Source organism: Nycticebus coucang, chromosome 17, assembly GCF_027406575.1.
Source record: "Nycticebus coucang isolate mNycCou1 chromosome 17, mNycCou1.pri, whole genome shotgun sequence".
NCBI classification, from domain to species: domain Eukaryota; kingdom Metazoa; phylum Chordata; class Mammalia; order Primates; family Lorisidae; genus Nycticebus; species Nycticebus coucang.
Genome location: NC_069796.1, coordinates 33458487 through 33484716, shown reverse-complemented (window position 1 = coordinate 33484716; position 26230 = coordinate 33458487).

Genomic DNA, 26230 nt, shown 5'->3' with positions numbered 1-26230 from the left:
AAGATGCAATTTCAGCTCAGGCTACTCATGAGGGCTTTGAGAGTGGTAATCTGCTCACAGAAGTCAAAGCAACATTCAGCTGCCTATGCTGAGATCACACAGAGAAGAAAAGCAGGCTGAATTTATCTCTAAAATGGGGGTGACCCAGAGCATGGCCTCTCACAGCAATTAAGTGGCTAATAGCAATGATACTCCATGGACAGAACAAATGCTTTCTAAGTGATTGTTTGACAATGAGCTACCCAATTAACTGTGAAATCCATTTTGTCTTCCCTCCTCCTCCAGATAAACACCCTGATGAATTTCCCTACTGATAATCACAGAGGATTCCAGTGCTTTACAAAAAACAATCTTATCAGCCCCACCTCCAAAGTGCCACCACAGCCTCATCACCTCTCAGCTGTGTGAACCAGGAAAGCATCAATGTCTTCTTGAACAGCTCAATCTCACCAAGAATGTTCCCACTTAAAAGACTTCCCCACACATTTTCATTTCACTCCCCTCTGGAATATGTTATCTTGGGAGAGGGAAAGTTAAAACAAATGAACTTGTAGCAGCTGAGGAGGAAGCCTGAGAATGACCAAGGATAACTCAGGAGTCATTCTTCCTCCAGACAGGGTAATTTCCTACCCAGTCAGAAAAAAGGTCCAAAGCTGAGCTGCATCTTAAAGCTGCCTGGGGTGAGGGAGAGGAGTTTGGTGATGGTAGTGAATTGTCGCCAATAAAGCACTTTCCTTATTTACAAAGATTTTCAAGAGCTACAGGGACAGCAGCCACATAGCTAGCAACACGCTGGGTACTGGGTACACTGGGTGCAAAGACATGAGAGTCTTCAAAAACCTGCTCTGTTTGCTGTAGGAGGTGAGGAAGAGGCGGAGGATCCCAGAAAGTCTTCCCTATCAAGGAATGGTCTTTGGAGCTGTACAGGCCTGGGATCCTACTTACCAGGGAGTTGCCAGGACTCTCCCAATGCAGCTAAATGCCTGATTTTAGAATAATACGTGGCCACAAAAAGCAGTCAGTCTGTTAGGATTCCTCTGGAGAGCACGTGAATGGGGACAGGCCAGCCAGCTGGCTGGCAGCCATTCTAAGCACAAAGGCGGGAGCCAGCTGTGCCAGGTGTGTTTAAAGTTCATCTTACCTTTGGTCCCCCAATACCGGCATGATGGACAGTATTGTGGGAAAGTGTATTCAGCCAGTAATGTATTTCTGTCAGAGTGGCTGGAAATAAAAGGGGGGTGATGAGGGGTGGGGAGGCTGCCTTTGTGCTGGGAGTAAATAACCAGCCCGCTAGGGTTTTTTCTTCTTCTTTTTCTATTCATGTTCATGGGGCCAGGGAGGGCTGGAAGTTTACTGACTTTCCCGACATTCCTTCTTCTCCATAAAAATGTGAGTTCTAGCTAGGTAAGGTTTCTCTCTCTCCTTGGCTGACCAGCCTAAGAGATTTCAGTGAGCCACTTGCAGGTCCCAAAAGCACAACCTAGTGTAACAAGAAGATTTCTGACCATGGGGCATTTCTCTGTACAGAACAGCTCTAACGGCAGTCGGCACCCAGGAGGAAACATGCCAAAGAATTTTTTCAACATTAAATTATGAGGTGAGCTGAAAAAACACAACTAAATCACCCCTAGTCCAGGGCTCACATGAGCCCCCCTAGACTAAGAAAATAACTTTTCAGGGCTGGGTTCTCAACAGTCATTTGGCCAAATACCAGAGTCCCTCTCTATGAGCTCAGAGACCAGGAGGTAAGAACATTTGGCCTCAGATGAGCCAGGAGACAATCACCTAAAAACAGGCACCCTTGGCTTTCACAGTCAACCCCTTCTACAGGGCAGAGGAAACATGTCTGGGTTAGATGTAAGGCCGCCCTATTGCTACCAGCTGATGCCCAGATGAAAACTGCTTGACCAGCACTGGCACACGATGGTGCAAGAGCTGTCCAGTCATGCTGCATGAACAGCATCAAGCTTGGACGCTCCGCTGGCCCCCAGATGCCATGTTTAATGCTCCCGCATGCTGCAGGCAGGCAGGGCTGAAAGTGACGCAGTTTTGTATATAAAACTACCACGGAATAAAAAAAACACTGCGTCTCCAACTGGGCCAAGGGCCAGTCTGTGGCCAATAACAGCTGTGATTCTCAGCCCCTCTGACAGTGTCAGGGGAAAGCCATGACCCCAGACCCCTCCCCAAGACAGGAATGAGAACATTACCACCACACTTACTGCTACCAAGCCACATCAACATGTCCTCAAAGCCAGGCCAAATCTGTCCCAAAGACTCGGTCTGTTCAGGACTCAAAAAGATATTTAGTTTAGCCCACAGTTGTTCAAAAATGTGGCTTTTGTACCAAAAGCTCAAAACAGCCACCAAGAGCCCCACTTTGCTAGACACTATGTTATAAGGCTAACTGTGTGGGTGACTCCAAACCTGTTCAGTAATCTAGCTACTTAGAACAGAATTGCTCATCTACAATACTTGGGGGTGGCCCACACCTCCGATAAGAAGTCATGGCACTGTCCTTCCCTGTAAAGCTCTTGCACCCTTCTTGCTGACCTCTGGCTGAAGCCCCTGTGCTACCCTTCCATCCAGACTCTGGGAAGCCACCTATGAAGAAAGGAAAAGGAGAGACCTGGGGAGAGCCCACACAGGGTAGCAAGAAAGCCCACAGTGGACAAGCTGGTTCCTGTTCTCTTTGCCAGGCTGTGTCATGGCCAAGCAGGGGCAGTAAGTCAGGACCACTCTGTCCACAGAACTGATGACTCGGCCCATTGCTCCCAGCCCTGGCTTTTTCACCAGTGCACACCAAACCCTCCCCAGATCACCTGCCACAGGAGGGTCCAAGATGCTGTGGCTTCTGCTCTCAGCCCTACTCTCAAGCCTCCATCAGCCCTCTAGCTGCCTGACAGGCAGGGCCCTGGATGTCCCATTCCTGAGCAAGTTGGCTGGGACTGGTCAGAGCTCACTTGTGGTGGGCCGGCCAGATGGGGCCCCAGGAAAGACAGGGGGCGTCCAGCCTCAGGGACCTCTGGAGATGGCTGTGATCTGTGAGCCTATGGCCTTGGCCAGACAAGGAGCGCTGCCGCGGAGAAGTCATTAGAAATTAGGAAGCGCGGCTCCTCCCGGCGGCGACAGCACCGTCAGTGGCCAACAGGTGGCAGGAGAGCTTCGGGGAGCGCTCACCTGAGGGCCGCCGGGTCCGCGGCTGCAGTCTGCTGGGGCCGAGGTCTCCCTCTCGCCTCGCCGCGCCGCAGCACGAGAGCGCGGGAGGACAGAGCGGCTGGGGCCAGGAAGAGAAGAGCCAGCGCCGGAGCGGCCAGCCGGCCTCCGCCTGGAGCCGTGCGCTGCGAGCGCTCCCGGCCGCCGCGTCCACCCCTGGGCCTCCCTGGTGGGGCGCGGACCACTGCAGGGGACCCTGCCCGGAAAAGACCCCACCCCGCCTCCCCTGGCAGACCCCACGCCAGGGCCAGTCTGATCTGAGCTGGCCTGTGTCCCGCGGCCGGGGTTTGAATTACTTGTAAAGAGCGAGCGTAGGGCGGGAAGCGGCTAGTGGAGGTGAGAGAGACAGCCTGAAGAGGGGTCGTGGCTGTCATCAGCACCCCTTCTTGGCTTCTTGCTACAAGCAGTGATGATAAAATTACGGGGTTTTTTGAAAGCCAGAGTGGTAACATAGGAATTTTTCCTTTTTATAAAAAACTACCATTTCCTACCACCAAATTCCAATGGGGAAGCCGTTCTGTAACGCCACAGCACTTTGTTATGGATCGCGCCCCACGCGTTACAGACAGCCAAAGGAATCCATCAGATTTAATTTGTTCTGCTCTGGTCAGAACTGAGGTTTCTAGAAGTCTCCCACATACTTTACAATTTTCAGTTTGAGAACCCTAAACTAATGATGTGAAACTAATGTAGTGTAACACCAAGTGCCCTCTCTGCCAGTAGGAAATAATTTCTGCAGTGCTTCTAAAAACCAAACCAAACCAAACAAATAAATCAAATGATTTTACAATGTGGAAAAGCCATGAGCGGGCTGGGCCGTAGCTCTGTTTGGGGGAAGCAGGAGTTTCGAGTGGCTCAGAGTCTCAGCTGGGCTCAGGGTGTCTGCAGCTGGGAGCAGCATTTGAGCCTCTGACCCAGCAGGCCTCAGGAAAACAATCTGAGGCACAAATTCAACATGACAGTTTTAACAAATACGATTTCAGCTTTTATATTTGGATTTAGGAAGGGGATGATGGCCTTACCCTGGAATCACTATTAAATAATAAGCTTATAACATATTTGCTGACGGCAATATAGACCCTGCTTCAAATTAACTTTAAAGTGGGCTGCCGATACGGCTTATACTTAGAAGGAAAACAAAGCTGGCGACTGGGCAGATTTAGTCAAGAGGCAAACGTAGAGAAATGTACACAGAGTTGATCAGATTTTTGCTACCTGAACAGCCAAAGAACCTTTAAAATGCAAGTCGGTTCTCTAAAGATTTACAAGAAAAATCTTTCCTGTAGCTGATTAGAAGATCAATTTTTTAACATTTAAAACAGGCTCAAGCTCTGATAATTTCAGCTTCTGGGAAGTGTAGACACTTTTTAAATGCATTTACTTTATTATGAAATTGCAATAGTTGTTAATGAAAGAGAATTGGTTGCATCTGTCTATTTTATAAGTTTTTAATATCCACTAGTCATTTGACCAATGTAGCAAGCAAATAAATATTTTCCCCCTCCTGTCATTTTTTTAATTTCCCAGAAACAAGCGTTCCTTTATTATCTGTGACCTACTCAAATGAAAATTATTGTTAAAGAGTTGCAGGTTTTTATACCTGCTAGAGTGTTCAGAGCCTAAAGCACTGCATATCTTTAGAACGTTTTTGAGCTTAAACACAGTCATACTTGCCTATCTTATATTACTTGAGATTGGGTAACATATATCACTTTGGAAAAGATAAACAAGCAACCATAAAAGAGAGGAAATAAATAACTTGTAAAGACGCCTTTGGTTGCAATAAGTTGAAAGTTACTATTATCCCAGTGCTAAAAAAATATTCATTTATTTTGGAAAATGAGAACAAAGGGGCAAACCTGTGAGAATTGTGTCTATGTGGGGCTTCACAGAAAATTGGGTTCACATTTATTGGTTTATTGGAGAAATTAAGGTTATTTAAATTAACACGGAGATGTAGGTCTATAAATCATTTATTATTCATTCATCTGCTAGAAAGAAAGGGTCTATGGGAACCTTTTGTATGGGAACCCATGCATTTCTGAGAGCAGAGGCACAAAAGAGAAGCCTTCGTTGCTGGTTAAAAATGATTACAGCTAATACCTGACCATGGCTGATTTTCCTGTCGTTCACCACTTCAACTTCGGAAGCATGTGATCGGCCCTCCAGATGCCCATTATTAATTGCATGCCCTTTGATGTCTAAACGTCGATGGAATCTACAAAGGCATTAATGTTAGAAAATATGCCTCCTGAAAAATTCCCAAGTCACTAACTGGTGATCGGCGCATGTTCCCATTCATTTGCTCACCTTCCGTGGCACTGTAAAAATACCCCCAAACCCCAGACATTTTACCAAGAGTTTTGGGAGGAAAAAGATAAAAGAAAAAGACACAAGTTTCAAGAGTTGTTTAAAATTTCTACTTCAAGTCGAGAAAAATGGCACATTTGCTCTTTCAAGAAGTATCTATGTAATTTAAAGCAACAAATTTCTAAAATGCTGAAGGTTCAGAAATTTGTATGGACAGAATTATAAAGAAAGGAAAAAAGACAAAGAGGAGGGAAGATAAGAAAACAAAGGTTAAACCGTTCCTGGACAAGTGAATAAAGGCACCTCGTTACAAATATCTGCACTTCGCTGATGTTTATTTTCTCCCAAGAGACAACTTTATTTTTTAAAGGCTTATCATGAGAGAAATCGCTGACTATGGGTAAATTTCTTTTCTCAGGCACAACTCAAATAAAGGCAGATATTGCTATAGCATGGTTTCTTGTGTGCAATTTCAAAACAAATAGACTTTTGTTTTTACAAACCATTTATTTGGGGGGATTTATTTGAAGAAAAATTTTCCTTTGCAAAGAAAAATTTATAAAAAGCTACATGTGCAGATTACTTGACCCACTGCCTACCATAACATCTTTACACATCTCAAGGATTTAACACAGTGAAAGCAAAAGAGTAAAGAGGGCTTGAAAGGTAGCCCAGCGCGGCTTGCACGGATGGCTGCTTTCCTATACCAAGATCAGAAATATATCCATCCCAGAAATATTTGTTTATCATGAAAAAATATTTGAGCCTCTCATATTGAATGCTTTCACATTTTGGGGCAAGGTCTTTTTGCCATCTGGAATTATGTATGTGAAGTGAAACTTATTATTTTCAAAATTAGATTTTCTATCATTGTCTGAAATTCTCTCAAATCATAGAACTCGAACAATTGTGCCTTACCAAAAGTAGAAATGGAGTAAGATACCCAAAATAAGCATTTTTAAAGAAAAAAATAATCTCTTCCAAAGAGTGAAGCTGAAAGAACACCGTATGAATTTTTCTTAGAGTTAAATTAAATAACCTCTGATAGATCCCCAAGAAACTGATTGGATATTCACTATCTGAAATGATATACAATTAAAATTAAGATAAATATTTAAAACAATCTTCCTGCTCACAAGAAGAATTGACATACAAAACATTAACAGCCAGGAATCTTGGAATCTTGATTCTTAAACTCTTATACTTCGCAGGGGTACAAAATAAATGCAATGGTAGAGTTTCTAATTGTTTAAAGATTCCCTCTGCAAATAATATCAAGCCTTCTATATGTGTACAAGCCCCACAAACATCACGATGCATTAGTTAAACGTAAACCCTCTCTGAATTCCCAGTAAATCTAAATATGTACGAAATTAAAATCGAAACAAGGAACAAGTCTAGTGTTAGTCCTTTCAAAATACTAATTTAATAACTCTCCAAGAAATAGAGTGTTTTAGGAAAGGCAACCCAGATGTCAGCATATAAAATCAACCTATAAAGTGCCCTTCAAATATATTTCAATCATTTTTAAATATTTACATTTAATAAGGACAAGTTTTATGGCAAGAAGAGGTAATTACACTTATCATTCATGGAAAAATGTAGTTTTAATGGCTTGTATATTGATTTGCAAAGGTGAAATAGTAACCTAAAATATGTCATTGTCTTTTTTTTTTCTTCTGCTTGGCAATTTGTTGCTTTTGCAAAGCAAAATATGAAATACTAGATGTGCGCTGTTAGTGTTGAAGCCATTGCTGGAAAATAGTCACTCACACACATCCTTCCCTCTTTCTCCATGTCTCCCATTATACTAAACTGAAACCCCAAGTATTTGTGCTTTGGGGGATAATTAGAAGAATCTTATCAGACTTTTATAGCCCTTCCTAATGAGGCTATTTATTTGGCAAACATTAGCCAGCCCGAGGATTAGTATCACCTTGATACGGACCTTACTGAAGCTGCTACCCTCCTGCCTGCCAGACACAAAGGCCTATCTTATCAGCAGAGCAGGCTCGGTGTAGGCAAGTCTTGGCTTCTGAAAATTCACCAGGGGTCAGCCTTCATTAGTCAGAAGTTCTGACCAGGAGCTGAGGCAGATTCAGGTTTGGCCACTTTGAAGCCAGTAACCCGATCAACTCAGGGCAGTGGGCCGCTGGGAAAGCAAGCCAAAGGGAAAGCAAGCAAGCTTACCTGTCCTAAAACACATTGCTAGCTAGGGCCTACATATTCTGGTGTTTTGACAAAATCCCAAAGAAAGAGACTTCATTTAATTAAAAGCAAGTTTTAAAGTTATTTAAGATGAATTCATAAATAAAATACTCTCACCTCTGGCAGGGAGGGCAAAGGGCTTTGCATGTCTGGACTAGGAAGTCCTGACACATTCTGGAACTCTAAGAAGGACAGACTAGACAGAAATAAACAAATCGTTCAGGTCAGCTTTTCAAAACCTGCCAACGCAGAATTCTCAGTCCAAGGCTTCTGACTTCATTTTGGGCAACCCAGCTGAGGGGACAACCTTGGGGTGGGATGACAGGGTTAGGTTTGCAAATGACCTAAGGTGGATAAATATTTGTAAAACACTTTGAGAATTAACAAGCTACACAAGCACCCTGGCTACAGAAAGGGCCTCCATTCTGTCACTTAGAAAATTTTTCAGGGGTGCTGATCGTTGAGGCCCAAGTCAAAATGTGTCCTGAAAGGAACAGATTCCTCCGGGCCCGCAATCAGAGACTCTGGGTGACAGAGGCTCCATAAAGAACACTCTATTGTGAGTTTGGCCCAAGAGGGGAACTTTCACACTCCAAAATCTGCCGTACCTGAGTAGCCCTATCTCTGTTGGTAAGTCCACCAGTGGGTTTTCTCTTGGAGTGCGAGGTGCCACTCCAATCAGGCCAAGCCATTGGGTCCCCAGAATAATGCCAAGGCAAAATGGCCACTTGAAAGGCTGTCACCCCTCCTGAGGCCAGGGCTGACAACACCTAGTCCTTAGAAGGGAGTCAGGACAGGTTGGTCTCACCCTGTTTGTCTAAGACAGGCACTCTAACCACAAAAACAACTTTTGCGATTGGCACTACTTCCATCACTATAGCAAACTGGCATTTCTAGAAAGGCTAACTCACTGGTTTAAGAGTCACAGATAAAATTTCTGTAGCTCACTTTGATCCTTGCTTGTCCCCTACCTCTCCTCTAGGACCTTCAAGAGCTCGGGCCCGAGGCAGCTGGATGACGGCATAGCAACACAATCCCACAGCTGCTGGATTCCACCCGCAAGGAATGGCTGCTCACCAATGCCCCAATGCCCACTCACCAACCTGCTGAGACAGGTGAGCCCACAAAGCCTTCTGAAAAGTTTCCATAGCAACAGGATATTTGTTGAACCAAGGTCTCCATGGGAGAAAGGGAAGCAGAAAAGGTAGATTTTCATTCCTATTAAGGAAGCAGCTGGGTCAGTGAGCATTTAGGCCTCTCCTGGCTAGAGAAGGGCAAGCTGGGCTCTGCAAATAGGGGCTCAGGATGCTCAGTGGCTGACCAGTGTCAAAGAAGAGAAAGGCATTCAGGATTCCTTCTGCCTGAAACAGCTATGCTAACTAGATGGTACATGAGTGCAGATACACCCTGAAACCCTGGGTTCTACCAACCACACAACCTGACTCCCAGTAGCCCCTCAAATATCTACATTTCTTGAATGAACAGGCACACCAGTTTCTAACGTACCTCCCCAAAGGAACAAGGACAAATTAGGAACACTCAGATCTAGGCTCTGGACCATAAATGTGGGGGCTGGCCAGGACATAACGCAGAGCATGGTCTAAACCTTGGCCTCTTGGACACATCTTTGGATTTGTTGGTCTCACTGGCTGGGTGAGCTATCTGTGCCTGACTGCCTGGGTCAGTAACAATTTGCCATGAGGGCCTATTCCACAAACTAGGAGAGACTGGAGATGGGCTATTAGCTTCAGCTCCTTTCATGTGGAATTACTTCTGCTGGCACTAATATGCCATCATTTGAAAGCCTTAACCCAAATGGACGGGCGTCTGCCCCAAGCCAGGGCCGCCTGGACCGAGGCAGCAGGCTCCATGTGCTAGCTATTACCAGGTTGTTTGGTCCTGTCCCCAGTCGGCATTTGTTGCTGCACACTGAGAAACTGCTGTCAGGAAATGTTCTTTTCTAAATTACATAATTAGGGTATTGGGGAGTGTAGTGAAGGCAGATTAGGGGCATCACTTGTTCTTACTGCAAGCAATGATTCAAAGCACATAAGTAAACACTTAAACTACGTGAATGGTTTAATATTGATTAAACAATGATCTCCAAGACTAAACTCTAAGCATGGTAGGTAGAAGGCACTGGAAGGAGAAAAAACAAAGAGTGGGCTTAATAGTGTGCATTGATTTACAGAGAAGTGTGGACTTTGACCTGACAGTTCAAAATCAGGATTTGCAATGATTACCTAAAATAAAGTCCTAGGGTCCCACCCCCTGCATGCTGATGGTGAGGCTGGGGGCTTATATGGTCAGGGTCAAGGGTCAAGTTCTTCCCTCAGAAAGACCAGCTTCTCACCCACACCCACTTCCAGAAATGGAGACTCAAGCAAAGTGCTGGCTCAAATTGCATTTCATTTATTGTTTCTAACTACGGGCCACGGACTTCAACTTGATTAGAAAATTGTGCTGACGCTTCCTGTGAAGCATATCCTGAGCCTTCCAGAAGAACTTCAGAAGGGAATTTTTTTTTGCATATACTTCTTCCAAATGGTGTTCTCCCTCCTTGGCAGTGCCCAGGGCCACACGTTTGTCTAGATGCCGGGCAAAAGACTCAGCCAAGGAACAACTGTTGATCAGTGTAGGTTCTTGGGGTCCCTGGGTGTGAGGAATATGGGCTCCCTGCAGGATTTGGCTGGAGGACAGAGAACAGCTTCCGTCTCCTCCCAGGGGACCTGCCACCTGGCTGGTAACAGGGTCTTTACCAGGGGAAGCCCAGAACCGCCTCTGGCCTCATCGGAGTGCAGACGCAGCAGTGTCTGCTCATCCCCTTCCTCCTGGCCCATCTTTCATGTTTTCTCTCTCTTCTTCTCATCTGAACCAAGGCAAGAGACTGCCAGCTGAATGAGGAGATGGATGCCAATTAATAATACCAATAATAAAAACTACTGACAGTGTTTTAAAGCTTGCTCTCGGCTAAGATCTTAAGCACATGATGCAGCATGAGTCATCCTGACACCCTTTGTGGTAGGTATCATTAGCAATCCCATGTTTTCAAAGCCTTGAAATCTGAGACCACTTGTTCTTGATCACGCAGAAATTTTACAAGTTTTACTTATTTACTTATTTTACAAACACTCATTCTTCACATTGTTCTTATTTTATGCTAGGTGCTATTCTAAATGCTTTTAAAATATTACTTAGTTACATCCTCGGCGCAACCTTGAGTAACAGGTACATGGGTCATTACAAACATTTCGAGATACACAAAAATCAAATGTAAAATCCACAGGAGGGAAACAAATAAAGCCCTCCCAGCAACACCAATAAGCCAAGCAAATTGAAACTTGCATGGATGAGTCAGGAACAATGCTGTGGACTATGTTTCTTGGAAATGAACTAATGGACCATTACACATACTGTCTCAAAACTTTCATAGTGACCCATGTATTATTGTTATTTTTAAATGAACCAAGTCACAGAGCGGTTAAGTTACATGCCCCAGTTTACACAACCAGTCTTTGATTAAGCCAAGATTCTAACCGGGCAGTCTGACTCCAAAGCCCACTTTCCTTGCCCACGGTCCTTTCCACAGGATCGACAGCAATTTTTAACAAAATAAGGAAACTATCCCCTCCCACCATTGGCCGTGTGCCTCTGTGAGAGAGAACAGCAGGAACACTGTGCTGATATAGAGAAGCACGGGTCTGAGAGTCCAGAGGCCTGTGCTCCAGCCCTGCTGTGTGGTGACTGGTGGGCCTCACTTAGCACCTAGAACTGAGGTGGCTGGAACCCAGGGACCTTCCACAATCTCAAACTCAGCCTCTAGAGCAGTGGTTTTCAACCAGCGTAGAGGAGCTTAGGTATGCTGCAAAAATTTTTAAAGATAATTAAATTATTTTCAGAATAAATTCAAAGAACAACATAAATATTTTTTTTTTTACTCTTTTCTTTGATCAATATAAGTGTGCTACAGAAGTTTAACTATAGGTTCAAGTGTGCCATGAGATAAAAAAAGATCTGAAAACACAACTCTAGAGGATTCTTGGAGTGTAAGTCTGCCAAGAGGCCTAGGAGTTCGGGGTGGCCTATCCCAATCCTTCCCGGCCCTATTCCCCTACCCCCATCTTCTTCTCTGAGCCAGTCCTGGGTGGATTCTCTACTGGGGAATAGGCAGTTCAGACCCATCCCCATTCTTCTTCCCCTTCGCTTTCACACATGACTGGGCCCCTACCTAACACATGACCAACTCAAATGGCGTTCCCATCTCTGCCATTGTCAATGTGGGCAGGATACGGAAGGGGCTTACAAAGTGAAAATCCTGAAAAGATAAGTTTCTTCTCATTTATTTTGGATTCAAAATATGTCCAAAGAATAAAAATAAATATATCTCTCCCACCCACATAAACATACTGCTATAAACAGCTGAAGTACGGTATGCGGAAAACTCATCAGGATTACTATGGACAAAGCCATCCAGACTCAGCTGCAGTCCTCAAAGCCCCCAGCCTCCCTCCACTCAGGGCTGGGCCAGTGCTGGCCACAGGGCCATTCAGGCCACAGGGCTCTCCCCCAGCTCCCTGTGTTTCCTATGGCTCAAAGGCTCTGTTTGCCACCCCCCAAACTTCAGTAACCCCAAGATAGGCTAGGTTAATCTACCATATACAAGGGATTTTCATTACTTGTAGGGTCCATATTTACAAATTCACGTACTTTAGCTAAACTCTTTGTAACTCCCCCCGCCCCCAAATCAATATATATCCTGCTTTTGTGGTCACTTGTAAACAAATATGGAGTAGTGAAAAATTTGAGTCACCTGAAGTGCAAGTTTCCAGCTGAGGTTGAATGGACCACACTCTGTCTTCTTGTTTCAGCTCATACTGTAAATTGGATCCTCTCTAGTGCCACAATTTTTGCATTTTTGTGGGGGATTTGTTTGTTTTGCTACTGAAAACAGCTCCCAAGTATGGTGAAGTCTGGTGTTCCTGAATGCAAGGTAGCTATGATGTGCCTTACAGAGAAAATGTGTTAGGGCCGGTGCAGGCTGGTTCACACTTGTATTCCCAGCACTTGGGGAGGCCCAGGCGTGAGGATTGCTTGAGGCCAGGAATTTAAGACCAGAGAAAATGTGTTAGATAAGCTTGAGTTACAGTGCTCCAGGCCAAGAGATCAATGTTAATGAATCAACTTACACTAAATAAGGTGCTATAAACAGAAACACACGCAAAACAAGGTTCCATATTGATCAGTTGACCAAAATGTGACTAGAGACTCCCAAGAACCAAACCCGTATTTCCCCTAGGCGTAGTGTTACCTATTTGCTAACTCCGTGTTGCAGGTGACCTCATAGAACATAACTACTGTGTATGGTGGGAATCGACTGTGTTCCACTCCTCCTGAAGGCGGCTTAGGCGCGTCAGGCGATACAGAAGATGTGGTACCAATGGCTAATGACAGCTGTCATTCGTGGAGTACTATCGTCCTAGGGCAGCCAGATCCCTGTTACTCTTTTTAATAATAGTATTTAAAATAACAATGGCCACTGATACCAAGTGAACAGATAGTCTGAGCCCAGTACATACTAGACACTTCCTATGTACCACATAGTATCCATCCATACAAGTTAGTCCTCTGGTACCCCGCAGACCCTGAGGGCTTTTCAGCCTCAGGCCTGTGCCGCTCACAGTTAGCAGTGAGCACGCTCACTGTCCTGGGGTGGCTGGGAAAAGCCGCTGCCCCCAGGATTTTTAGACCATTTTCCAGCTCTGTGGTGTACAGAGGAAGATGGAAGAAGCAGGGACTCCACGTGTGCTTGCTGGTGGCCTAAGAGGCTGGGCAGCCAGCTTTTCCCCAGGCTGTGCCCCAAGCCCAGCACCACTGAGCCCCACCCCACACAGGGCAGTGCCACCCCTCTGCCACCTGCAGCAGGTTCCATACCAACAGCCCTCCCTTGTGCCACAACCTACAGCAACTTGCCTTCTTTCCCAGCGTGGTGTGATGGGAGGGACCCAGATCCCAGCCTTGGCCCCACCCAGCTGAGCTGCTAAAGCCTGAGCGCTTGGCATGTTGCTGACCCTGGGCCACTGTCAGCTTCCCAGGGTGCCCCTGAGCAAGTGTCTCGCTTTTCCAACCTCTAGGGGGTTTTTTTGTCTGCAAAATGGGAAGAATTACACTCCTGCTTCCAAGTTCTCACACTCACTATCTCATAATTTTAGGAGAGACACAAGTAGGGCCAGTTTAAAAAAAAAAGGAAAAACACAAAGACGGTGATCATTTTCGTTGCTGATAAACTTAGATGATAAAAGTAATATTACCTGAACACTAAGGAGAAACAAAGCGGCAGCATTAACCATCTCATTTTTGACATTTTTCGGTAAGACAGGATAGGTTGGGTTCCTCAAAAAGCCAAATTCTCAGAATATTCCTGCCGCTGAGCTCCCCCACAGGAAGAGGTATGCAAGGCACTCACTGCCCAGTCACAGGTGCTAACCCTCTGTAGGGTGCTGCCAGCAGCCCCCGCAGTCAGCCAGAGTGAGAAGGGCTCAGGGACCTCCCCTGACAGGTGAGGAGAGGACACAAGGGACCTTCCTCAGCCAGGCCAGACAGAAAACCTAAATAGGGCTGAGCAGCAGTGGGGGACAGCTCTCTTCTGCTGCTGCTGAGGTGGAAGCTACCCACCTGCCTCTCGGCTGCCCCTGCCGGAAACATACAGGCCCAAGCCTGGACAGCAGGAGCCCAGGTAAGCCGCCCCAGGTGCAGAAGTGGCCTTGGCCACAGGAAGTCCTGTCTCCTGCCTGCGGCTAATTGCAGCCACTGCAGAGGAGCCGAGCTAATTGCACAGAGGTATGCAGCTCCCACATTCCTGGGCCACCACACACTTGCACGCATCTCCCAGGAGATGCAGCCTGAGTCTGCTCCTGCCCCAGCCCCTCACTGGCTCCTCTAAGCCCCCAAAGGTGGTCCCCTCTCCTCTGCTCTCTAGAAGCTCTTCCGGGCTTCCCCACCAGCAATTCCCTCCATTCTCCCTTCGCCTGCCTCTGAGGCACTTAACCCTCATCTTTGCCTAACGTAAATATTTAATCCTGTGCATTTAGGATCTGCCTGTCACCTGCTCCAGTCTGCTCCCTCCTCTACGTCTTCCTGCCAGCCCCAGGACTCTGACAGCTCCCTCTGCCTGAGAGCTCCCCACACAGCCTGGCTCCTGGCTGACACTTAATGACCATACATGTGGGTGACAAATGCTCTAACCAGTTGTGCAACCTGAGTCAATGTCTGCCCTCCAAGCTTTGGTTTCCTCATCTGTGAAATAGAACTAACAACACCCACCTCATAGTGTCTTTTGGAAATTAAAATCTAATCTGCTATCTGACCTCCAATAGGCACTCCACAAATGCTTACAGAATTCTATAGCACACTAATAATAGGCCAGGGCCTGGAGAATCTAAGACAGGACACGTCCATCCACGTGCAAGGATCCTTCTACATCTACCTGCCCATTCCTGCCTCCTCCCGGATGCAGGACCAGGATCTGGGAGCGGGCTGAGGCTGGGGCATACAGAGAGGAAAGGAAAAGCTGGGGGTGGGAAGAGACCCTGTGAGCTATGGGTGGCAGAAAACTGCATGGGCGGGGGCTCAAGTATGCTGCAGGGCACAGGAAAGGGCCTCCTACCCTCTGACTTTCACTCAAAGGACAATATAGGGCCAGCTTTCTAATTTCTTCTGGCTGCTTGGCTTTGCAGAGACTGGGCCATATGAGGCCCGGGGACCAGGACGATTACACATCTATTATCTGTGTTAATGCTCATTACACTCTCATGAGGCATATGTTTGCCCCCACTAAGCAGAGGAGGAAACCGAGGTTCAGGAAAGTTAAGTGACTTGTCAGAGGTTCCATAGCGAGTAAGAGGTAGACCAGGCCTCCCCCAGATGAGCTGTCTTCTGAGCCTGTGCTCCAAGCCACCCTACATTGCTACACAGAAAGCGGCATCCCTCTGCTCTCCTCCCACCTTGCTCTGCAGCACCAAGGGTGGGAAGAGCACGTGGGGTAATGCCTGCCAGTTCTTCAGGAGATGCTACCTTCACAAACAGGGTCCTGAGCCCCTACAAAGTGCTAGGCCTGCTACAAAGTGGGGACACACAAAGGAAGGGCAAACTGGCTGGGGAGCCCCTCATCCAGCAGTCCCATGCTGCAGGTCCTGAGCATTCAGGGGGTGAACAGACTGAAACACAGGGCGTGCAGCTGGCAATATTAGGGCAGGCCGAATCCAGAGGCCCTGCCTGCCTGGTGAGAAGTCAGACTGTCTTGCTAGGGGTGGTTAGTGGGAGTGAGGTGAACACAGCTGGGTGGGGGCCTGCCTTCCTCCGCCATGGTCTCCCTGTGCAGCAAAGGCACCGTTAGCTCCCTTCACACCCAGAGCCCTGCGAGGACCTCCTGGAAGGTGGAGGTGCAGAGCTCCTGAACGCTGAGCTTGAAAATCATCTTTCTGGTCTTCTGAGGGACTCAACCCAGAATGGATGGAGATTGCGCACTGCAGAGTAGGGAGGAGCCATGAGGTTCCCTACCACCACCTCACCTCCCACAGCCCCTGCCCTCCCTGCCATGCCTGGCCTGTGGGGGGTTGCCCCCTCAACACCAACACCTCCCGCAGATGGGCAGCTTCCTCAGGGTGCTTTGCCTGGCTCCCTTGGCCAGCCTCCACCCTGGAAAGCCAGCTTCCTGTCATCCTCCAAAGGCCTGGCCCTCCCCAGGGCTGCTGCGGGCCACTATCAGCCAGCCTCTGACATCTGGGCCTTTCCATAGCTCTCCTTCATTAAGATCCCACTCCCTTCCCCTATTCCCTGCTTCTCCTTCAGGTCCCGACCTAGATGTGCCCTCCTTCTGGAAGCCCTCCCCATGCTGCCCTCCTCTGTGCTCCCACAGCCCCAGTGCAGTCATTGGTCAGCACTTCCTGTCACTGGCCATTTGTCCCCATGGGATTGTGATTACCTGAGGGCAGAGACTGGTTTATCTTCTTCATCCACGCTATGTTCCCAGCTCCTGGCCCATAGTAGATTACTCAATAAATACCCACTGAAAGAAGGATCACACAGCCTTCTTTAGGCACCGTTACCTAACCTCTGGAATGAAGGGCCGCATCCCAGCTCCCAACTAGACCATCAGCCCCTGGGCACCAGGCCCTCAGCATTGGCTTCCCTACCCAGAACAGCCCTGTTCACTCCACCTGACTGGTTGGGAGGAAGCCCAGCAAGGAGGAAAGGCCAAGGCTCTTCCCACCAGTCCCGAGGGCTTTCCTTTGCCTCATCCTCACCGGCCAGACAGGGGCAGGCAGCTGGCTTCCTCATGCCCTGAGATGCCTTTGGCTCTCCCAGGCCACAGTTCTCGGGCCTTCTCAGGCTGCCACACTTGGTCATTTTGCCTCCTGGGGCTCAATTCCACATCTGTAAAATGGCTTTGGCACCCTCACAGACTTTGCAGGGACCTGAAGGGGCTTTTCACACACTGGTCCCTCTCCTGTTCCTTGAGAAACTTCAGGCCAGGCCAAGGGAACATATTTAGAAGAGAAAGAGGACTTGGCTCAGGACAAACTTTCTGGAAGGCAATTTAGCAAAAGGCATCAGAAGCCTGAAAAATGAAAATACATACCCTTTGACCCAAAAATTCAACTTCCAAGCTTTTTGCCTAGGGAAATAGTTGCATAAGTACACCAAAATGCTTAGCCCCAGGTGTTCATCACAGCATGTTCATGAGGGCTGACACTCACAAATAACCTACTTGTCCAAATACAGGAGCGTGACTCTACAAACCACAGCACATTCAGACCATCACTCTCACCATGCAGAGGTGACAGACAGTGCCAGGTGTAAGAAGTCACCAAGGGAGAAGAGCCAGTTACCAAAATGAGTTGCCCTTTTTTATAAGAAAAATAACACATATGTATACATAGAAAAAAACTGGAATACTTCAAAATGTGGATAGTGGTAATCTCTATTTTTTCCCCGTTTTTCTAAAAGTAATGACATTTTTAAAACAATTGTTTACTGAGAAAGCCACTCACCAAGTGTTGAAACAGGAAAAGCTTAGTAATAATCCCAGCCCCACTTCCACCACGAATGCACATGCACTCACATGCACAGAGGGGTTTCCCCCGAGGCACATACCCAGGTATATGCACACGTACACGCACCTGCCAGCCAAGCTAGGTCATCAGCTCCCAGCCCATGCCTTGTTTTGATCCCCAATTGAACGTATGGCCACTAAGCAATCTAATCCATTACACTCTGGAACACATTCTAGTAGCCACCAGCCTATGTCTGCTACAGGAAGGAACCAGCAATCCCCTACCATGAGGTGGTAGCAAGACCATGGACCTCAGACTGCTAGGTAGCTCCAGAGCCACACGATGGTAGGGACTAGCCATGGTGTCACCCAGCCAGCAACAGCATCAACCTCTAAATTGTAGCATTAATTCTCTTAGAGCTGATGACTTCATCCATCACAATGAGGCCCCATAACCACCTCCCCCCCTTGAGTCTTCCTCATTCTCTGGGGATGGGGCATGGAAGGGGTGTTGGTCTAGCCAAGCCCAAGAATAATACAGGAAAAGGACAGTGAAGTAATACCAATTTCATGCCAAGCACTACGATTGTCACCTCTCACAGTAACAGCCCTCAGAACAGGCTCTGGCAAGGAAGATGTGGGATCCCAGTGTTCTCACCTGTAAATTGTGTAAGTAGAACAGTTACACGACTTTCTCAAGGTCACACAACTAAGAGGAGGCCGAGCTGAGATTTGAACTCTGATCCTCCTGCCTCTTCCATGATCCCACACTTCCAAGACAACAGGACTCAGTCCTGCACCACACCCACTCAGTGTCCAGGCAGCACAGGGCTCTGAAATCAAAGCTGAGTAAGCCCAAAAGCCCAGGGCCAAGGCTGCACCCCCTTCCTTCTTACAGCACAGCAGACCCTGGTCTGCCACTCTGCCATCCTGGGCTGAGGACAGTATCACAAAGCAGAAAAAAGATACCAAGAAAGTGCTCACCTGGTCCCATCACAGCACAGAGGCCTTGTCCTAACTCTCATGAGGCAGCTTGGGTGCTGCTGCAAGGGCCTTGGCCCCTGTTATGTAGGTGGTGCTGGGAGAAAGAGAGAGTAGGGGGCCCGTCATGCAAGTCTCCATTGCCAAAAGCACGAAGCAAAATATTTTCATTCATGAGTTCATCCAGCCTAAACATGCATCTAATCCCTGGGAACTGACAGTTCAAAACAGCTCCCAGGCGGGAGAGAGACAGCGCTCAGTTCAAAGGCGGAAGGGCTGGGCATTTCTGCTTATCACCCAGCGACCACAGCAGAGTCACAGAGCTGCCTGGGCTAAATGAATCCAGGCCAAGCTGAGAAGCCAGCTCCTTAAAGGGCAAGGACCCCACTGCCATCAGCTCTTGGTCTGGCCCAGGACAGAGGGAGAGAGGGCCATTCTGCTGGATTGCTGTGTGTGGCTTCACTCTCAAGAAGGGTCCTCACTTGAGGCACAGCAGCAGTCCACAAATGGGCAAGGACGTGCCTTCTGCCCAGGCACATCCTACCAGGAAGGGCCTTTGGATGCCCAGTGATCCTGGGGAATGGGGAGAGGAGAAAAGCAGAGGCTCCACAGAGCTATGCTCAGCCCCAGCTGGGCACAATCATCCCTGCCTCCCGGCAAGGCTGGCTCTCAAGAGCTTGCTCCAAGCCTCAGGGCCTGGCTCTGGGTCCTCCTCTGGCAGGACTGGCCAGGCTCTTGACCTTGAATCAAATGAGAAGGATATCCATAGATGCTTCCTTGGCAGAGTATGTTCACCAGGGGTGTCCAACCTGTAGCCTGTGGGCCACACACTGATTTTATGAGGACTTTTTTTGCTTATTTGTGCCTTCGAATATCACAAAAATTATGCACAGAACTTTTTTTCTTTGACTGCTAGTCAATTTTTAGTGTTTGTGTATTTAATGTATGGCCCAAGATAACTCTTATTCTTCTAATGTGCAACAGAGAAAAAAAGAAAAAAAAAAAGGTTGGATATCCCTGGTTTACATGATCCAGAATCTGTAATCTCTTCTGGGAGACAAGGTTACCCTTAGGGGCTTTGAGCCCACAGGGAAACAGAAAAGAATTCCTTTTGGTTCCCACTTGACTGATATTTGTAAGAAAATGTCTGGTAGAGCAAGCCAGCCCCTTGAGAAACTAATTTTGCATCAAGATGGTAGCAGACATGCATTTGCTGGGGTAGGAGGTGTCTCTTCCCTCCAACTCAGCAGGAGCAATTTCTGAATCCTCTGCATTTTTGTAGCTCTGCAGATCTCTTCCTGGCATGCTGTTGTACAGCCAAATTTTTTGGTGAGGAAACTAAAGCACCCCGACTGGGCATGTAATTTGTACCCAGAGAAAACTCTACAGTCCTGTCTCCTGCCTTCCAGGCTTAGGACTCCAGGCTGCGGCTTTTTTCCTGCCCATCTGCTTTCTGTGGAGAGGCAAGGGGGTGGGGGTGGGGTCCAAAAGAACACTCAGATGTCTGCATGCAACTGAGCCCAGGTGTTCACTACACCACCTGCTGCCAGGCTGGATGCCAGGTATTTCACATGCTCTGTGCTAAATCCCCTGCAAGGTAAAGCCCCATTTTACAGATGAGGAAACAAGTTCAGAGAGGTGAAGCAACTGCCCTCCCATGGCAGTCCATGGGAGTGCCAGGATACAGCCCAGGGCTCCAAAAGCCTTGAGCCAAGAGACAAGATCCAGGCTAACTCAAGATCTGCTTTCTCCAAGAAAATCCTACCTGGCAGTCATCTGTTCTCAGGCTTCAGGAGAAAATCAGGGGTCCTTAAGACAGAGATATCCAACAACAGGGATGTTACAGAGAAGGCCAAATGTGCATCTGAACCACAAAAGACCCCCATATAGCCAAAGCAGGCTTACATAAAACAAAGAGCTGGAGGCGTCACGCAACATGCCCTCAAAATACAGTACTTAGCTATAGTAACCAAAAAAGCAGGACGCTGGCATCAAACAGACGCATACATCAATGGAACAGAATAGAAAGCCCAGAAATGAATCGAGGTATCTACAGCAAACTGATTTTTGACAAGGGTGCCAAGAACACATATTAGAGGAAGGACAGTCTCTTCTATAAAAGTGCTGGGAATACTGGATATTCCCATGCAGAAGAATGAAATTAAACCCCTCGCTCTTACTATATACAAAAATCAAAACAAAATGGATTAAAAAATGTAAGACCCCCAATTATAAAACTATTAGAAGAAAAGATAAGGAAAAGCTTTATGACCTGGGTATAGACAACAAAAGTAATAATACCGTGTCTATTTTTGCATCAAACCAAAAAGCTTCTATACAGCAAAGGGAACGATCAAAAAAGAGCTAATGTACAGAATGGGAGAAAATATTTGCAAACTATACATCTGACAAGAGCTGATATTCACAATATGCAAGGAACTCAATACCAAAATGATTAAACATGGGCAAAAGAAATGAGGTAATAGGCACGTCTCAAAAGAAGATATACAAATGTTCAACAGGCATATGGAAACATCCTCCACATCACTAATCATCAGAGAAATGCAAATCAAAGCCGTGATGAGGTATCTCCTTACTCCCACTAGAATGGCTATCATCAAAAAGATAAAAGATAACAAGTGTTGGCAAGGACGCAGAGAAAGGGAACTCTTACATGCTGCTGGTTGGAATGTAAATCAGTATGACCATGATGGACAACAGCAGAGAAGTTCCTCGAAAGATTAAAAATACTGTATGATCCTGCAAGCCTACTACAGGGTACATAGCTGAAGGGAAAGAAATCACTACATTGATTGCAGCACTAGTCCCAATAGTCAAACTACGGAATAAACTTAAGTGTTCAACAAAAGATGAATGAAGAAAATATGGTATACACAATGAATGACTCTTCACCCATAAGAAAGGAAATCCTATCATTTGAGACAACATGGATGAACATGGGGGACATTATGTTAAGTGAAATAGGTCAGGCATAGAAAGATAGTGCATGATCTCAATCAAATTCAGAATCTGAAAACGTTGATCTCACAGAATAAGTAGAAGAGTGGTTACCAGAGACTGGGGAGCAGAAGGGCAGAAAAGATGGGGAAAGGTTTGTCAATAGATACCAAATTACAGTTAGAAGGAAGAATAAGTATCCTTATGCATAGTAGGGTAACTATAGTCAACAAGGAGGTGTCGTATATCTCAAAATAACTAGAAGAGAGAATTTTATATGCTCCCATGACAAAGAAATGGTAAGTTACTCAGGTGCCAGATATGCTAATTGCTCTGATTTGACCAATACACAACGTATACATGTATCAAAACATCGTATTGTAACCCATAAGTATGCACAATTATGTGTCAATTAAAAATAAAAAACATGGAACTGGGCATGGCTCACTCCGCTGCTGCATCCCTTCTGCTCTGAGCAGTCCTGCCTGCCCAACTCACCACCTTACCCTGGTTTTCACCTTCGCTACACTGCCATTGCACTTTGCCCATGAGGAAGATCTCAGAAACCCCCTCACTCACAGGCTGACTTACTCAAAAGAAATTATGTCCCAATGGAAGCATTTCTGGAACACTGAAGAGTGATATTCTGGTACCTTCCTCCAAACCATAAGTCCTGTGATACCTTCTATACTATTTTATCTTTGCCTGGAATCAGATTTAGTTCGTGGAAAGAACTCGAATTTGGAAACGGACCCCAAGTTCTAGTCCTAATTCTACCTGTGATCTCAGGGAAATCATTCTGCCCCTCTGAGGCTCAGTTTGCTCACTGCAAAATGGAGATGACAATCCCGTTGGCCCTTCCAGTTCATGACATTGGTGAAAACATTCTGCCACAAAATGGGACAAGGCTGCAGCTGGAATTGGAGACTGTGCCTCCAGTGCCCTCTCATCCATCAGAGCAGGGTGCTGATGCTCCCATGTACCTGCAGAGCTCACCTCCTCTCCAAAGTGATCCCCTCCCAGGAGGAATTCAAGTGTGATCTCCCAAAGATGACAATGGTCCTTGGGATCACCTACAGGCACATCCTGGTCTGGGATATTAAGCCCCAAGGTGGGTATTTAACTCATGGCGCTAGAGTAGGGAGGTGTAATATAATGGTCAGAGGAAGGCTTCAACCCAGTCCTATCCAGTTCGAGGGTCTCAGCTCTGCTCCCTACTAGCTGTGCGACCTTGAGCAAGTTACTTCACTACTCTGAGATTCAGCAACCTTGTACAGGGGGTCACAGTATCTGCATCACAGGGCTCTGGGGAGGATTGAAAACATGTTAATGTCTTAGCACAGAGTCTGGCACGTGGAAGTGTCCAATAAATGGCAACCTCAGCCACATAAAATTATGTAACAGCCTCGAACCTGAACAAGAGTCAGGGAAGGGCCTGGATCTGCACTGTCCAGCAGAAATGTAATGAGAGTCACAAAGGTAATTTCGAGTTTTCTAGAAGCCACATTTAGAAAGTAAACAGAAAAGGATGAAGTCCATTTTAATATTATATTTAATCTAATATGCCCAAATATTCTTCTACTACATAATATAAAAAATTAATGACATTTTACATTCTTTTTTTCCCATACTACGCCTTCAGACTCCAAGATGTATTTTACATTTATAGCACATCTCAATTCAGATGCCAGGTTTCCTCAAATACTTGATCAGTATCTAGATCTCACAAAATTTACAGTTGTGAAAGTAAACTCACATATCCAAGTTGTTCCAAACATACTTAAAAGTTTCCCAAGAACTTTGTGAATCCTTACATCTATCTTTTTATAGTTTTTTCTCTCCTCCCTGCTGGCAAGCTGTAGGCATTTTTTAATTTAAAATAAATTAAGATCTAAAAAAATTAAAATTCAGTTTCTCAGTACCACCAGCACGTGTTAAGTGCTCACAGATCTCATGTGGCTATTGGTTACCATAGGACAACAGGTTGCAGCCTGAGAGCTTGGGAGGTCCATACACGTGAGAGGCCCCCCTCATAACAGAAACATGCCCCTTCTAAAGGGCTGGGACCTGGACACCCTCAGACCCTCCTGTTCCCCCATCTCCATCCCAGAAATGCCCCCCCGAGCCACCACTGTGCCAACTCTACTGCTGCCCTGACCAGTCCATCAACACTGGATGTGGATATGCCTCTGTTCACAGCATGAGACTCCAGTCACAAATGACAGGTCTTGGAATATCAAGGCAGAAACGATGAAGTTGTCTATCAGTTTGCTAGCTAGCCTTCTCTCTGAAGACACAGTCGGTATTTATTTCCAAGTGAGTGCTTGAAAAGTATCTGGATATGACAAGATGTGAGAGAGTAAGTTGGGAGGGACAGCCGGCCACAAGGAGGCCAGAGTAAACTGTAAAAAGCAGACCCAAGGACTCAAACAGGATAGCCCCTGGGAGCATTTAGTGCAGGACCCACAGTGCACCCTACCCTCAGAGAGCAGCTGAGCTCACAGCCCAGAGCAGGCATGGTGACAAGGCAGAGTTACCACAAAAGTGTATCACACACTCTCTTGCCTTCAGGAACAGGGAATATGGAACACAATAAAACATTAGGGAGTGGGCAGTGCCTGTGGCTCAAAGGAGTAAGGCGCTGGCCCCATATGCCAGAGGTGGCGGGTTCAAACCTAGCCCTGGCCAGAAACTGCAAAAAAAAAAAAAAAAACCATTAGGGAGAGATTTCCATGCAGAATAGTAAAAAGAAGCTTGTGAGCTCCCCAGACAGACAGCAGCTGCTCATTCTCCTGAAAACCAAGATATGACTATGATGGATACGCTGAGACGTGTGTCTGTGCGTGTATTTTAAGACAACAAATTTTTTTAAACAATCAAAAAAAGATGGAGAAATCATTTAAATTTTGTTGACAAAACTACTCCTGTGTGCTGATCTTGGACACACGGTTTATTTGTCTGATACTTGCCACTCACAATAGAATGCCAGCTCCATGCAGGCAGGGCTTTTCTGTCACTTGCTGCTGTACTGCACCCTCACCCGTGCCTAGCGGTAGTGCCTGGCACTCGGTACCCTGGCTGGCTGGCTGCATTACTCCAAGCTGCCCCCCTAAACTCAACACCCTTTTGCCATTCAAGAAATATTTTTTTCTCATGTGCCGCCTGCCCCGAGTTTTGTACAGATTGAATTTTTCATATAGAGAAAAATTCGAGATACTACAAAAACTGTACATTGCCCACTTACCTGCATCAGGTTCCAAACTGCCCCCAGACAAGGTGGCAACTTTGTCCAAGCCGCAGGAAGAACAGGTCAGCACAGCAGATACCCATCCTGGACCACTGGCGGTGGGGGGCAGCGGCAGGGGCCTCTCTCCCTTCCCCATAGTGAGGCTCCGCTCCCCCTGGAGGAGCCAAACCACCCCCACTTTCCTCTGGGCGCCCCTATCACCACAGCCAGGAAGAACCCGCGGCCTCAGAAGGGTTGCTTTTATATCCGCGAGCCGCATCAGGGCTTGGCAGTTCCATGCAATCTGCCTGTGGTGGGGCCAGAAAACGGAGCTGCATTTCCAGCAGCATTTATACCTGTGTTTAATTTCTGCTTAATAAGACAAGTAAAACGCTCCACCTAAAGGCCAGCTGACTCCAGGACACACATTTCCGGATTAACAGCTCCGTTAGAGATGTTTCCAACAAGCAAATGACCCCTCTGTGATGTCTATAATTATATCCATATAACATATAAGTCTCAATACACTTTTAATAAGCAGTTAATACTCCGATATAAAATATTTACATCTCAACCAAATTCATCCTGCATGGAATAGCCCTGGTTTACGGAGTTATTAAAACCACTACCATCAATCAGTCACCCCAGCTAAACAGAGAACTGAGAAGCCAGCAGAAAGCTTCCTTCCCACTCTCAGCATAGGCAGAAGGCTTTCTCATCTGGGAGTTTAGATATCACCACCTGCCTTCTGCCCCAGTTCTCCACTGAACGGCAGGACCTCTGTCATGGCAAAGCCATCCCTCCTACCTTTAACCAGAAATTTAGGAAGCCCCATGGACCCTCCACCTTCATGCTGGCATTGGCCTGCTATGAAGACCCACACTGGGTCCTAGTTAAGGCTCCAGGGTGGGTAGATGAGGCACATACAGTCCCTGCAGAACTCACAGTCAGCACCGCCAGCCAACACCTTATAAAGTCCATCTCCAATGTCGCGTCCTCGGGAGACCTCCTTAAGCAGAGCCCAACACAATCTATCTCACAGGGCAGCAAGACCACTGCAGCCAGTCCTTCTGGAAGGCTCTCACAGCCTACATCCAATCCAGCAACAATTCCTACTGGCCCAAAATTCATCCAGAGCTCACCCCCTTCTCCCAAACTCCACTGCCACAGCCCTAGTCTGAGTGGCCGCCACCGTCTCTGTCTTGGATCACTGTAACAGCCTCTTCCCCAGTGCGCAATACAGCAGCCAGGACCGTACTTTAAAACTGTAACTCAGACCT